The sequence below is a fragment of the Mytilus edulis genome, chromosome 4 (assembly GCF_963676685.1).
Source record: "Mytilus edulis chromosome 4, xbMytEdul2.2, whole genome shotgun sequence".
Classification (NCBI taxonomy): Eukaryota; Metazoa; Mollusca; class Bivalvia; order Mytilida; family Mytilidae; genus Mytilus; species Mytilus edulis.
Window position 1 is genome coordinate 42393804 of NC_092347.1, and position 16416 is coordinate 42410219.

General features: G+C 34.2%; 1 pseudogene; it reads right to left on the minus strand.

Annotated features, from left to right (window-relative positions):
* Window positions 1-12284: 12284 nt before the first annotated feature.
* Window positions 12285-15985, minus strand: LOC139521388 (uncharacterized; annotated as a pseudogene).
* Between the last annotated feature and the right edge of the window lie 431 nt (window positions 15986-16416).

Genomic DNA, 16416 nt, shown 5'->3' on the forward strand with positions numbered 1-16416 from the left:
TAATAAGATTGCACAAATCATATAGTCACACAAAAAATAAAAGCAAAATAAAACAGGCATAAACACTATATGCATGCACTCCACTGGCATGAGCTATATTATGAATATTATATGAATGCATGGTCGACTTTGAAACTTTTGCTTATATATTATATATACTTTCTATGTTGAAGTTTGTGATGGAATGTCTGTCAATCAAAGATGGACCCATATAAAGCTGCTCAGTCTTAATATTTGGTATGCAGGTGTAATAATATTAAAACATCTCATTTCTTTGCCGCAGAGTACATGGCCCAGCAGGGGCGGATCCAACCATTTTAAAAAGGGGGGGGGGGGTTCCTAACCCAGGACAAAGGGGGGGGGGGTTCAATTACATGTCCCCATTCAAATGCATTGATCGTCCAAAAAAAAAGGGGGGTTCCAACCCCCGGAACCCCCCTCTGGATCCGCGCCTGCCCAGTCGCCACAGTCCGCATAATGGACTGTTCACCGACTGGAACTTTTCTTCTACACGGCCGACACTCGGCTAACCGAGAGATTGGTCGGTTAATCTATATTGAGTATGTGGCTATATCGGCGGTGGGTCTGTTAATCGGGTTGGCTAAAGTCTGTTAATCAGGTGTTATCGAGGAAATCATTGGAAATTCTGCATGTTTCATTGTATAACTTTTTAAATATATGTTTATCATAAAAATTATTCATGTCTAACAAAATAATTCAATGTACTGAATCCAGTGGTGTAATTATTATTTTTCTAGCTTCGATGTACGATCTATAAAATGAAAAGGCGTGTTACTCATCAATAAATTTATACACATTTTACACACACAAAATGTACACAAAAAGACACGTTGGTTGAATTTACTTGCATGCGATATTTTGAACATCGAACAAAGACAGGCATTATGTTTGTCAACCAAATTGATATCATTGTGTGAAAAATCTACACAAAAATCTGTATTTTGGTGACATAAATCAATCTTTATTTAAAACCTGGTCTGTTAATGGGTCGGATGTATAAAACCCGGTCTGTTAATTGGTCTGTTAAGAGTTATGAATGGCAAAAAAAAATATAATTTTATTGCTGTATGGGGTGTTATCGGATCAAATGGGTAGGCTCAAGACGAGTGGCTAAAATATACGGAAACAACACATGAGCAATGAAACATAATATATACGGAAACACTGACATGAACAATGAATTTAGGCCATGAATATTGAAAACTGATATAAAAAAGTGTAATATTAAAGTATTATTATACATCATGTTAAAATGCCATATTTTGATTGCCTAATACGAAGGTGTTAATTTACTCTATCACATGGCTGAGCGGGTGACAATTTTTGGAATGTCACCCTCTCGGCTAGACCAATCAAAAATCGGCAGTTTAAACGACAATGAATTGAATCTACATCAAGTTATTTTATAGACAATGCTTAAAGTTCTAATTTACTATACAACGAAGCGTGGAACGACTCAAACTTATTTCTTTTACAATTGTTGGAAAAACGTATTTCACTTGTTAATATTTTTACTTTAAAACCTATAAATCATTGTGTGTTATGCTTATTGTTGATATTAAACGCATTCGTTCACCATCGATGGGTTTCAACGGGTGATGTACATTTCATCATGCTTATTTAAGAATTGAATGCTTCTTTTTGTAACTTCATTGGGGGGGGTAAAAGCGTTGACCGAAGAACATTTTGTATGAAGCGCGGAAGCGCTTCATTCAAAAATGTGCGCACGATCAACGCTTTTACAACCCTATGAAGTTACAAAAAGAAGCATTCAATACTTATAATTACATTTTTTAGCTATGATCATGAAAACACGTATTTTATATTTTTTTATTTAATTCACCTGTGCACTTTTTTGTGGGACCACGTGTTATCATGAATGAAAAGTTTTATTGAGTAATGCAATTGCTTAAGGAATAACACGTGTTGTGCTGTTAGCCAATCAGAATAAAGTATCATAATGAAACATACATCTAAATGTAATTATTGTGATGTATATTTCTCAGCCATATGAGGCCTTTTGAAAGGGGTATTTACCCAAAATCTAAATAAAATAAATAACAATAACAAAATAACAACAATTGAAAATATTTTTTTTCTTGATAGCAGAGCTTTTTTCCCGTTTCCGGCCTAATCCTTGTATCGTTTATATGTCAAGTCAATGCACTACTATTGTCTATTTACTTCACTTCTGATGATTTTCAAATACCCGTTACGCTGTCAAGTACGTGACTACATAGAAAATACTTTATAATAAAACTCATCTGTTAAAGAAAATGATGATAGGACATTCATTATAATATATCAAATATCACATAGCTGAGAGGGTGATAGAGCAGATCGGTATCCCTCGAAAAAACATTGTCAACCTTGGCTTCGCCGCGGTTGACAATGTTTTCTCGGGACCCAATCTGCTCTATCACCCTCTCAGCTATGTGTTATTTATATCTTATCACATATTTGTTACGGATACGGATAATTTTTTAAGATTTACCTGTTATGTTTCATAAAATTGTTATAATTGAACTTTTTTTCCCTCTTTTCTGCAACACTTAAATATGTGATAAATAGCTTAAAGATTATAATATGTTTTTCCATATTTGCCCTGGTATCATCCCTCGACCCATATCGGCCCTCGGCTAAAGCCTCGAGGCCGATATGGGAGTCTCGGGATGATACCAGGGCTAATATAGAAAAGGGCATGTTATAATCTATACATATTGATTTCATCCAAGAATGGTCGCATATATCTGTTTAGGTTGTCATGAATGACACTAATTTGTATCTATATTGGTATTAACCAGTATATAAATCAGAGATAAACGTTGTAATGTAACTAAACATCAGTAAGTAAAATATATTGGGACGCTAGAATATATAAAGAATAAAGAAATAATAATGAGTAAGATAAAATAAAATGTAGAGAAAAGTAACAGACAATTTAAAGAATATAGAAATAAACAGCACCCCCAATCCGGACCCTCATTGTATACACGAGAATCTGGATGGAAACACAGAATATATAGAATAATAGATAAGGACAGTAGGAAGTGATGCATTAATAAAAAAAGATAGAAAAAATAATAACTGTTTGAGAATAAAGACATGAAACACCCCTGGGCGTTGAAACAGTAACGGATTGCTATGTACTCATATTGGTAATAAATGCTAAAAGTTTACATGCGGACACTGCAGTTCTCCTCTGCACTTATGTAGAAAGGAACTCAACGGAATAAAATGAATTAAAAATTAAGATAACCAAATGTAGCTGCATTCGCTCCTTTCCATTTACTTTTTAGACTGATTTGTAAACAACAGATGATTCAATAATAGAAGAAAAGAACCAATCGGATGATGTTGACGATTTAGAGTTTAACGTACAGTGACAAATATCATGTGCATATGAGAACGACAACACGTTATATGTACCCTGTGTTGTATCAGAAAGACACTTTCGGACGAATTTGAGAACGTGCTACTTTGAACAGACACAAAAATTAAGGCTGAAGAAAACGTTAATAATAGATTCATGCATATTCCAGCAGGCAATCCATATCCATATATTGAAGTGACACACCCCTTAATAAAATGCAAAGGAAGTCAAAATAAAAATGTTCTTACTAGAAGGATACTGTTGCAGCGTATTGTCATTTTTTTTTTACTCAAGAGCATCCCATTCTTAACTTTTTCAAAGGGAAAATATAAAGGTAGCACAACTATTGTCGTGGCTAAATAACTCTTAACTGACACAATTTCAATTGTCCAACCCATTAACAGACTTTATTCCCATAATGTTCACTAAAACGTGGTATTACTCACGTTATATTACAATTATGAAATATTTACTAATTTCAATTTATATTTTAGAACCAAAGTACGATTTTGTGTCCTTGAAATGATATCTAAAATAGTTTTTTTCGCCTTTCATTACAAAAATTGCTATGCGTATAAGCATAAATACTACATACTTGCGCGACGCCTTTTAGTTTTACTGAAAACTGCGCAGACTATGAAATGTTTTTACAGTTGGAAAATGTTCTATGATATATATCATTTTGTCAGACACTTTTCTCTTTTTGATTTGATTCTTATAATGTACCTAAAATCTGTATATTAAATAGATTTTAATATTAAAATTGTGCGTTTTACTCTTAACAGACGTATAACCAACCCGATTAACAGACCAACCGCCGATATAGCCGCATACTCAATATAGATTAACCGACCTATCTCTCGGTTAGCCGAGTGTCGGCCGTGTTCTATGGTACTGGCACGATTTAATTTATGATTATCATGATTTTAATTTAATTTTAATTCTTTATTTATTTAAAGAGGATTGCCAACAGCCAGAGGCTACGCGTGGATCTCCTCAACATAGATATATACAGATTCACAATTATCAAAGTTTTGAATACAAACATGTTAAACACAAGACAAGACAATATGTACAGGACAAGACATACAAATACTACACACCCATCCAATCACTCGCTCATTCTTACTCACATGCACACGAATTAACAAACATGTATGATTCAGTAATATAAAATAGTGATTATGGAAAGACAATTTTGAGCACAATCAGGTCAAAAAAGGTTTTTAAGCTATCGAGAAAATCTGTTCGAAGATTTAATAAATCGAAACAAACACTCAAACATCTCTAAATTAGTATCATCAGACAAATCATCACTACCTTCTATTAATATTTTGCTCAGATAGTTGGGACATAGATCCCGCAACATTGCTATATTTATATCTGGACAAAGCAGATTCTTAATTCCAAGTAGAAGAGTAATCCGATAGTTCGTGTAACGGGCGCAATGAATTAAATAGTGCTCAGTGTTTTCAATGCAGTTACCTGGGCAGAAATCGCAAAACCTATTTAATGTTAGATTATATTTATACAAGTGGTCATTAAGAGCACTAAGCCCTAAGCGTAATCTAGTATGAATCTTTTTCTCATAACCATGTCCTCGTGAATATATTTTTTTACTACACAAATTGAGATTCTTCTTTAACAACCTTTTGAAACTTGCCAAAGATGTTGCTGTAATTAGTTCAGCTGACAAACTATTCCAGTCTCTAATCGTAGCTAGAAGAAAAGAGTTATAGTATGCTACTGTTCTTGACCTGATGGGTATCAGGTTAGCATGTCGTCTTAAGTTATAGTTTTCAGTATTATGATGGAACAATGGATGAAAATTACAAAGATAATCTGGGACAAGATGATTTTTAATTTTGTACAAGTATGTAAGTCTATGAACTTGACGGCGTGTTTTGAGAAGCTCAAGACCAACCTCTTTCAATAAAGTGACATGTTTTGTGACCCTGATTGCCCCAGTAGATATAATGCAGGCACGTCTCTGTACATGTTCAATGTTTGCAGAATCGGCGCTAGTGCAGTTATCATAGATGACATCTGCATAATCTAGCAATGAACGAACAAATGTTTTATATAATTTTTCAATGCATAATCTAGGTAATATATGTCGCATCCTCAAGATAGTGTTCAGTTTATTATGACATTTCTTACAAATATCAGCAATATGATCGGTCCAAGAAAGTTTATCATTCAAGATAAGACCTAAATGCTTATGGCATGTAACTCTCTTTATATTTACATTATTTAAGATCAATGGAGGGTAGTGTGGTATTTGCTTCTTCTTAGAAATAATAAGATACTCCGTTTTTTCTGCATTGAATGTTACACACCATTGCTGGGCCCATGTGTTCAACGTGACGAGGTCACTGTTCAGAGTTTGGAAACAATCAGAGATGTCATCAATTTGTTTGACAAGGGACGTATCATCAGCAAACAGTTTGATATTGCTGACAATTCCATCTTTAATATCATTCACATATATAAGAAAAAGCAAAGGACCGAGTATAGAGCCCTGGGGTACACCAGCATAGGTGTTTTGACTCGATGATGTCTGACCATTAATAACGACTCTTTGAGTACGACCTGAGAGGTAATTCTCTACAAGAGACAAAAGTGAACCACATATGCCAAATTGTTTAAGTTTGAAAATTAGGCCTTTGTGCCAAACCTTATCAAAGGCCTTTGAAACATCTAAAAAGATTGTACATACATCTTTACCGCTATCTAATGACTTGTAAATTTCATGAGTAATAGTAATTAGTTGATTCACTGTTGAATCGTTTTTCTTAAAGCCCGAATTTTCACTGATGAGCAAGTCATTAAATTCACAGAACTCATAGATAGCCTTGTAGATGACTTTTTCAAGGATCTTGGACACAGATGATAGTAGAGCAATTGGTCGATAATTAGACATGATATTTTTATCGCCTTTATTTTTGTACACTGGGCACACATTAGATACTTTCCAGAGAGATGGATATACTCCAGAATGGAGTGAGAAATTAAAGAGTTTAGTGAGTGGTTTATACAGAGAATGAGCACAGTACTTTAGGATATGGTTTGATATACCATCTTAGTACTGCAACCAGAGTTCATTTTTTAAAACTTTAATGGTCCGGAATAACACACACCTAAATTATATATCGATGGAAAGAGGAAAACGTGTACAATAAGAAAAGTTGGGTCGTAAAAATCCAGAGTGGTCACAATTTTGTGAAATTGAGGTCAAAGATCAGACCAAAAAATATCAATATTTCAACCACAAGATCAAAAAGGAGAAATATTCTGATATTTATTCAATAGAATGCTACAAAAATTATTCAATCATAAACATATGCTATAAACGATGTTAAAACGACAAATTTGACTACTTATATGAAGAGCTGCCATTACAAAATGGCGTTGATTTGGAACCTTCTGATTTTTTTCCATTTAAGACATAGCAAAAGAAGAAGTGGCCTTGACCTTTTCACATCCATAAACTTTCATAATGTGTATAGTATTTCACTATAGTATATTACAGAATTATTTTCTAAAGTATAAAAGACCAGTTTATCAAATTATTTCAATATTATTTCTATCTTTGAAAAAAACAAAATTCAAGCGCTGAAACAGTGTTTTTAATTTTGCATCTTAAAGGTTGTGTATTTTGTGAAAATTAGTATCTAGTTATAGATAAATACATATTGTGTATTTGCAAAGTCTGGACAGAGAAGTTATTACACAAAATATACTATAGTCACCCGAGGCGAATGCGAGGTTTAAAAAAAATTGAGTGTAAAACAAAGTCAGTTTGGTGCATGAACATTTTTTTAGTGGGATAATCCTGGTAAAAAAGTTAACTCATTAATTTTTTAAGGGAAGGATGAAAAATTATACAATACAATGCCAATTTTCTAATGTTGTAATTAAAAATCAGTCATGATCCTTATATAACTTTAAAAAGCGACACACAATAGCTCAAGTATTCATAAAATAGGGACATGAATGATCAATCTCTTAGTCATCATATGCGGATTCAGTACGCGTATTAGCATTACAAGACACTTTCCTTTTTTTTTTATAAGAACAAGTTCGGCGCCGGACAGAGTTTGTTCAAAGCAAACACAGTTTTTTAGTACAAATGATATCTGGAGCGTAAATACCGTCATGATTTGGTCAAACTCGTCAGATATAGTCTTACCTTTGCATAGGAAACACAAAAGAAATGTAAGTACAAAGTTTCGATCAATGTTCGTGACCCATATTCCCATATGCATATGCATGATGTATCTGCACTGCCAATCCCAAATGTAATGGGGCGAATTTTGCTACAGAAACGATTGATTTTGTAATAGCCATACATTTACGAATTTTTGTTATCTTTAGGGACAATATACGGTTCAGAAGCGCCTTTGTGTTATTTTTCATCGATTAACTATCAAATGAACTTTTGAGCATAGGCTCCGTGTTGAAGACCGGACCGTGACCTTTAATGGTTTACTTTTATAAATTGTGACTTGGATGGTGTGTTGTATCATTGGCACTCATACCACATCTTCCTATATCTATTAACAAGCTATGCGGGCATCATTTCCATAGAAATACCAAAACGAGGACATAGCTCATAAGAGCACTGGTGGCAGGATGAAGCAATTGTTCTTCTATTAATGTATCCTTTATATTTTCAGACACACCTTGGTGTAATTCTGAAAATCTTAATATAGACTTCAATTTTCCTGCAGCAGATATGGCATCCCCTAAATTGAGTTCAGAGCTAAACTCTATAAGTCATATGCCTTGGCCCCACTGTGTCTGAATTGTAAGGTGTCACAATATCTAGTTAGTTCTGGAGTTTGGCAGTTTGGTAAGCATCAGAGACAATCTTGGGTAAAATTGATTGGTATATATAGAGGATGTGCTACATGAGAAAGGCTTTTTCTTATGGAAGAACAAATCTCATCACTAACAATCGTTATTGATGAACTGACAGCAAGTTCAAATTCTAATATTTCAGTGACTGTTTTACTTAATTGCATAGGTGTTGACTTCAATAAGTACTTGGTTATGCATGGATAAATGATTACTCACATTAATAAGCACAACTTAAAAGACTGTCAACACGTTTAGAGGACTCAGTTTTGCGTAGTTTTCTTTTTTTTAAAGGTTTTTCTTTTACACAAAAACCCTGTTTTCATATCCAAACTACAAGGAAGAAACTGAGCACGAGATCGTATAAAAGTGTCAGGTTGTGAGGATACATGTCGATCAGTTTGATCACATATATGGATTTCTGTTGTTTCTAATTTAAAGTTCCCCAAGGGTGACTGGGGAAACGAAATATGGTCACTTGGTCTTTCCCCGACCGGCAGTAAAACGAAGTTGGGCGTCCGTTTGGCTGTGCGGGATGTATCAAGTTCCCAGTCACGTCCGGTCAGAATGGGGACGTTAAATTCGATGCCTCGTGTAAAGGGAGTGGCACGTTCTTTGAACGTTAAAAACCTTTGCATCAACTCTTTGAGGGGTCCGTAGGTGGCATGTTGCAATGGAAAATTTCTGTCCCAATCCAATATCCCGTCATTTTCGAGTGGCAGTCTAAATTTTCCCGATCATCATCCCGAATGGCCTCTATTATGACAAAACCTACCTATTGTTTTTATTGTTAGCTTGTTCTCGTCCTGAACATGCATAAAATATTTGCCACTGGACTTTAAGCAACCAACAATCAATCAACCAATCTAATTTAAAGACGCACCAATTTTGCCTTCTGGTGCAAGTCTCATAACATCACTGATGATTCGCCCACGGAAAGCAGAATATCAAGAGAAGTTGGTTTTAGCATCACTTTGTCTAACACCAAATCTCTGCGAAACTTCAATAGTACTTTTCCCCCGACCACTTGCATGCATATTAATTGCTCTGAGGTTAAACATTGACATACAATGTATTTTCACACAATGTCAACTATAATAGTCATTATCCGGAAAAACCTCTTATCCGAAGGATTTGGTTAACTTTTATATAAAGTCAAAATTTTATTAACAAAAATATAACTTATTTACAGAAAATACACGAAAGAACTACTAAATATATTCAAATCACTCAAAAATAAATTAACTTCTCCTACAAAATCTACATAATCACATCGAAACTATCAAATTGATTGTGAATGAAAAAATAAATGGTGGAGCTGATTGACGAATAGGAAATTTCCGTAATTAAAAAATGTACAAATGATGTTTTTATTTTTGATCTTTTGACAAAATTGTTTGGAAATTGCCCAACAAAATTTGCATGCAGTATCGCAATAATATGTTTTGTCCTCTCAAATGTCAAAGACTGTTTTTGAATCATATGTTTTCTCGTTTTCAAAGAAAAACGCGTTAAATTTCTATCTAAAAAACAGCCAACTTTAAGTTTAAAAGTTTTACTTGGAGATGGTATTATATTTATGTCTTCATCATTCCGATGATCCTTGATGATATGTGCATAGAAAATATTTACGAAAATAGCGGGAAATTTAACCAAAAAATATCTTTTTGGATTTTAAGGTAACTACCCAAAACCGTAAATTGAGGGGTACCCCCATTAAAGGGATAAAATACAAAAATGTGACCATAGAAACTTTTTACGACCCGACGGAAATTAGAATATAGATATTATTCTATCATTTAAAACAATTTGCAGCCGTGTGTTATTCCGGACCATTAAACTCGTTAACTAAGCGTCTTTTTCGATGTCAGTTGCAGTACTATCTGGGCCGCATGACTTATGGGGGTTAGATTGGCGTAAATATTTAAGAACATCTTCTTCGACAGCTACTATCTCCTGAAGACGCTCTACTGTAAGAAAAGATAATGGCGGTAGAGCGGGCAAGTCATTTTCATGTTGACCCAAGTGCATCTGAGCAGAAAAATAACAATTAAGGAGTTCTGCTTTCTCAAGATCATCAGATATCAGATTCATGTTATCTTTTAAAGGGGGGATAGTTCTATCTGAATTGTAACCTAACACAGATTTACTAAGGGACCAAAATTTCCTAGGATTAAGGTTTTCTCTAGAAAATGAGCGAATGATATTAATTTCATATCTTTGCTTTGCGTCTCGTTTTAAGCGATTGACCTCTCTCCTAGCAACTATGTGATATAACTTGTCTTCGTCTCTTCGAGTCCGTTGATATTTTTTGAAGCAACGATCACGCTTGCGAATCGCTCGCCTAACCTCGTTACTCATCCATGGTTTATCCCTATGACGAATAGTTACTATTTTATTCGGTATGAATTCAGAACAAGCGGAGGTGATAAGATCACTCGTATAACTAGCAATGTCGTTTACATCGTCAAAAATTTCATATGCGGAATCAAAGGGAGCGTTTAATAATGCGGTATTCAGACTATTAAAATCAGCTGACTTGTAATCCCAAACACGACGCTGAAAGGCACGTGATTTACTTACTTTGAGGGATAGTTTACAGAAAATAATGCAATGGTCGAGATTAAGTAGGGGTGGGCCAACTCCGAAGTCCGATACACAACGTTCATTGTCAGTGAATATAAGGTCTAACAATGTCGCATTGCTATCCGTATACCTGGTCGGTTCATCAATTAATTGTGATAGACCATACCTATGGGTCAGATTAAAAAGAGTTAGACCGAGCTCGCTGTGACTATGACTATCAAACCATGAAACACACCGGTCGTTGAAGTCCCCTAGAATCAGGCACACATCTGGGCTGTGTGATTTCATATTTTCAATGACTGCAGTAAAGCTATCAGTGAATTTTTTACGTTCATTTGCCGTTACATTCGGCGGTCGGTAACAAACACTAACAAGGATAGACTTATCCTTGGTTTTGACTTCAATGCATAAGAATTCGAGACCCTGTATTTCTAACTCCTGACGGCGCATAGAATATAGTCGGTCGGAAACATATATGGCTACACCACCGTAACCAAACCCGTCAGCCCTATCTCGCCTGTAAGTATTATAATTATCAATCTTAATATCTTCAAATGATATATCTGGTTTTAACCACGTTTCACTTATACAGATCACATCATATTGGAGTTCGTTACACAGGACGAACTCAATTTCATCTAGCTTAGTTCGGTTGGACTTTAATACGGTATCAAAAGAATATAAACTACGTGCATTTAAGTGACATACAGATAGATCCCCGGACGGGCCCGGATTAGGATGAATAGTTCCCGATGTGACTAGTAATAAAAATATCATCATTGCTAGCTTGTGTAGTGAAACAGAAAATGAAAGAACAGTAATAACTGAACAAAAGACGTACACGTAACGAGAGTGTGACAAGGTGCTATTCAAAAAGTGAGAACTGTTTATTCGTAATTGCTTTGATACAATAGTATTATGAAATCGTCCGATACACGCTCTATACTGATCAACCCCGATCATAGGTAAGCAAGTGGAATGTTGCGGGATTATGGATCACTGAGCAAAACGTATACATAAATAAACAATATAATACAAGTTGACAAAAAAATATAAACAGGGTACACATAGCGAAAAAAAATAAATTAAAAGAAATGAATACAGGCAAACGGATATCCAATGCACACAATAAACAATTAAGCATTATAAATTTGGCAACATACTTTATATGCCTTAAATAATTTGAGATTTGGTTATTATCAAGACTAAAGAAAAAAAAGAGGATCATTAAAACTTAAACTAAAAAGGATCAGAAAAAAAATAAAAAATTAATAACACTGATAATTACAGATTAAGAGGTTTATTGCTGTAAACTTAACTATTGAAGAATTCAAACAAAACAAAAAGAAACTGAAGCAAACCATGGGAATCTGTTGCTCATGAGATTAGTAAAACAATTTTACAAATAAGGATATATATTTATACAAATATAAAAATAATCGGTTACATGAATCAACATAAATAAGGTTATATGTATATATATTATAAAGAAAATGCATCAACTCACGAGAAACAACAAGTTTTTCAGCAGTACTACATGTGATTTCAGTAAATAGATCAGCTTACGAAGACTCTACTAACATCAGCAATGTCAATTATTCTTTTGATATCATTGTTTTTGTGTTTAGCAAAGATTTTACCATTGTAAGACCAAGCTTGATCTATAAGCTCATGTTCCTGTAGACTTTTTAAAAGTTCAAAGTTTAGTTTAGTAAGTTCATCACTAATAGAAACTTTTTGGCCTTTAAGTTAACGACGGGATGCTATGACTTTGATTTTATCAGTTCTACGGAGCATTTTGCAGATGATTGGTCTTCTGGTGTTAACATTTTCATCAGAATCTTTGACCGGACCTATTCTGTGTGCAATTTCGATGTCAATGTTATCAAGAGAGAGCTTTTCTTTCAATAGTTTTTGAACGACATCATGAGTATTTTCTTTCTCCTCTGTTTGTACAATTCCAAATATTCTCACGGTGTTTTTTCTTGTATATTGAGCAGTTTCATTTATTTGGAAACGATGTTGTTTTAAGTCTTTATGTACCATGTTCAGCTCTGAATGAAGTGTGGATATCTTCAATGTTTTAGCTTTATTGTCGTTTAGAAGTTCGACGAGATCTTTCGAGATCTTTCGAAAGTTTACTATTCCATTCAAGTTGTTTATCGTAGTTCTTTTCTAAGTCAAAGATCCTGCTTTCTAAGATGTCAATTCTGTGACTAAAAATGGATTCGAGACCAGTTTGGATAGTTTTTTTGGCAGCTTGGATAGCTGCTTCTGTAGCCACATTAACGGATTCTTCGATTATCCTCTGAATTTTGACTTTTATTTGTTCTGAATCAAGATCATTATCATGATTATAGGTCCCTTATATTAATGATATATAGTACGCAATTGGATTAACATCGACATAAAAATTATCTCAATTCACTGAGATAATTTTACTCTACAATCAATGAAGTTTTTCACCAGTTATTTAATCGTGTAATCTTTCGGGGTTTCCCTTACAAAAAATGCTTAACTAGTATATTTATATATATAAATATAGGAAGATTTGGTATGATTGCCAATGAGACAAATCTCCACATGGTCAGAGAACAAATGCACAAGAATTATACAACTATTAGTTAACGTACGGTCTTCAAAAATGAGCAAAACCCAAACCACATATAGCAAGCTATGAAAGGCCTCAAATGACAAATATAAAACAACTAACTTATGTACAACAACAGCGGAAAAATATTATGATATATAGCAATAAATGCAAGCATACAGATTTATACAGGCTACTAACTTGCTACATGCACATTTAGAATGACGCGGATTTAAACTAGTTTGCTGCCTCAAGAACTCCCTGATAACCTGGGACAGTGCATGGTGAACTAGTACATAGAACATAAGAACAAACTATAAAAAAAATCATTGAAAAGGGCTTAACTCATCAGATTGATCGAAAGCACAAAACAACTAACAGAACACATCCTGGACGTGCCAGGGATTTATTCAACCCCACAACAACAACAGACACATAACGTTACTCGCAGTTACTAACAGTTAGTTCAAAGTCAATAACAAATAATTAAAAAAATATCTAATGCAGATCTTATCAAAACGGGAAGCTCCCTTTCTGAATTGTATTGAAAATAGGTTAAAGGTTCCCCATATTAAGTTTTTTCTGGTGCAATTGAATATCTATAAACTGGTATCAATATAAAAATTAATACATGGTATGATTGCCAATGAGACAACTCTCTACAAGAGACCAAATGACACAGAAATTTACAGATATACATTAGGTCGCCACGTGCGCACGGGCTTCAAGAATGAGTAAAACCCATACCGTATAGTCAACTATAAAAGGCTTCAAAATGACAAATGAAAAAAATGAAATATGTACTAAAACAATGAACGGAAAACAAATATGATATACAGCAACAAATGACAACCTCTGGTTTACAGGCTCCTAAGTAGGAACAGGCATATATATTTATATATATATACATAATGTGACAGGGTTAAATCATGTTAAAGGCGCCAAGCATTCATGACCTTGGAAAATGGTGTAACGATTGGAATATTCGATTAAAAAAAATAAAATAATTAAAAATGAGCTTTCCAAAATTTTCTGTACTTGTAAAACGAAGATGTGGTACGATTACCGATGAGACAACTCTCCACAAGAGACAAAATTACACAGAAATCAACAGAACAGTATGATCAATGATCGAGATCTTCATTTGTACTTGTGAGAGAACGAAACGGATGCAATCAACTGAAAACCAAGATATCTTATCCTAATCAATTAATTAATCAATATGTCTACGACATCTTTAGAATTTCACTCATTTCAAGTGTTTATTTCATCGCATGTTATTTAAAGCAAATGTCTAAACTTCTTGAGATAGCGGATAACTGCAAGCTATTTTCTTCTAACTAGAGTATTAATATAGAAAAACATGTATGAGAAATCTGATAAGGACAGAACAGCCCATCTCCGAACCGTAACCACCAACAGAAGTTTCATCTTTAAAGACATTTATGAAGCAACATAATAATGAGAAAATGTAGTAAAATTGCCAACGAAACAATTAGTACAGACGAGAGTCAGATTTTGAACTTTTGTTTAATTTTGTAGACTGGGTATCTCAAATCTTTTTATCTAAAAAAAAACGAAATGCCTTTTGTAGGAACTCTCGAGCTGAAACCTACACTATTCAGGCTAGCTGGGACAATTTACTTTGTTATTTAGTTTTGTCATTTTTGTGCATGGGATCGTTAAAGAGACTGTCAGTGGTTTAAAGCATTGCTTGTCAAAGACATAAAATTGAGAATGGAAATGGAGAATGTGTCAAAGCGACAACAACCCGACCATAGAGCGGACAACAGTCGAAGGCCACCAATGGGTCTTCAATGTAGCGAGAAACTTCCACACACGGAGGTGTCATTTAGCCGGTCCCTTAACAAGATGTATACTAGTTCAGTGATAATGGACGTCATACTAAAATCCGAATTATACACAAGAAACTAATACTAAAAATCATAAAAGACTAACAGAGGCCAGAGGTCCCTGACTTGGGACAGGGGCAAATTGCGGCGGGGTTAAACATGTTTTTAGAGATATCAACCCGCCAAACATGCTCCTTTTGAATAGCGACTGCTCTCTTTATTCTCAGAATTACTCTTTTCTATTGGAAATAGATATTCTACATTATTAGGTGTCGACTTTAAGTAAGGAATGTAACCTTATCCTTGGAAATGTTATATATCTTCTCATTACTTATTGTTTTCAATTAAGGTAGCTGACACAATATTAAGATAGTTTTGCTTTAAAATTATCTATTCCACTAGTTGTTCAAAATTATTAGAGTTTGAGCTTTTTCATATCCAGCGGCACATATTACAGTGTAATCCGGATTCACTATTAAACGATTCGGGGAAATTTCTATTGTCAAATTCAATTTCAAATAATAATATTTATGTTTAACAAAACTATGATCTGTTTGTGAAACGTGAAGGATATATAATGATTGGTGTGTTCATTGTTGGTCTTTAACGCCACTTTTATCATTATTCGCTATTTCATGGCATGTAGAGAAAAACTGGGACGCCTGGAGAGAGACACTGACCTTCGACATGGAATCTGTCCATCCTTGTCAACTACGAATGAAGTGAAACTAAGCACCAAGTGTTCAAACTCTGAAATAAGTAATGAAGCAGTATTTTTCGAATTCACTAATGAAAGAAAATTCAGTTTTCGTTTTATTTGAATTTTTCAAATTGGAGAAACAAAGAGGTTTTAAAAACGAACTGAAGAATAAAAAGGTAGCAAAATGCTAAGTTCTTTCAAAAATATTCTTTTATCGCTAAGAGGCTGGCTTGTCATGCCAAGAAATTGCCTCCGTTGAAATTTCAAACATCCAATAGAGCAAATTACATCGATGATTAATATTGACCTTATGGTATGGGCACAGGACGTTTGCGCTTTTTTACCTGTAAAACGATAGGACATTTGCGCTTCAAATACTATGGACATTTGCGCTTTATGTTTTGATTCACCTGTATTAAATTGATTGGACAAT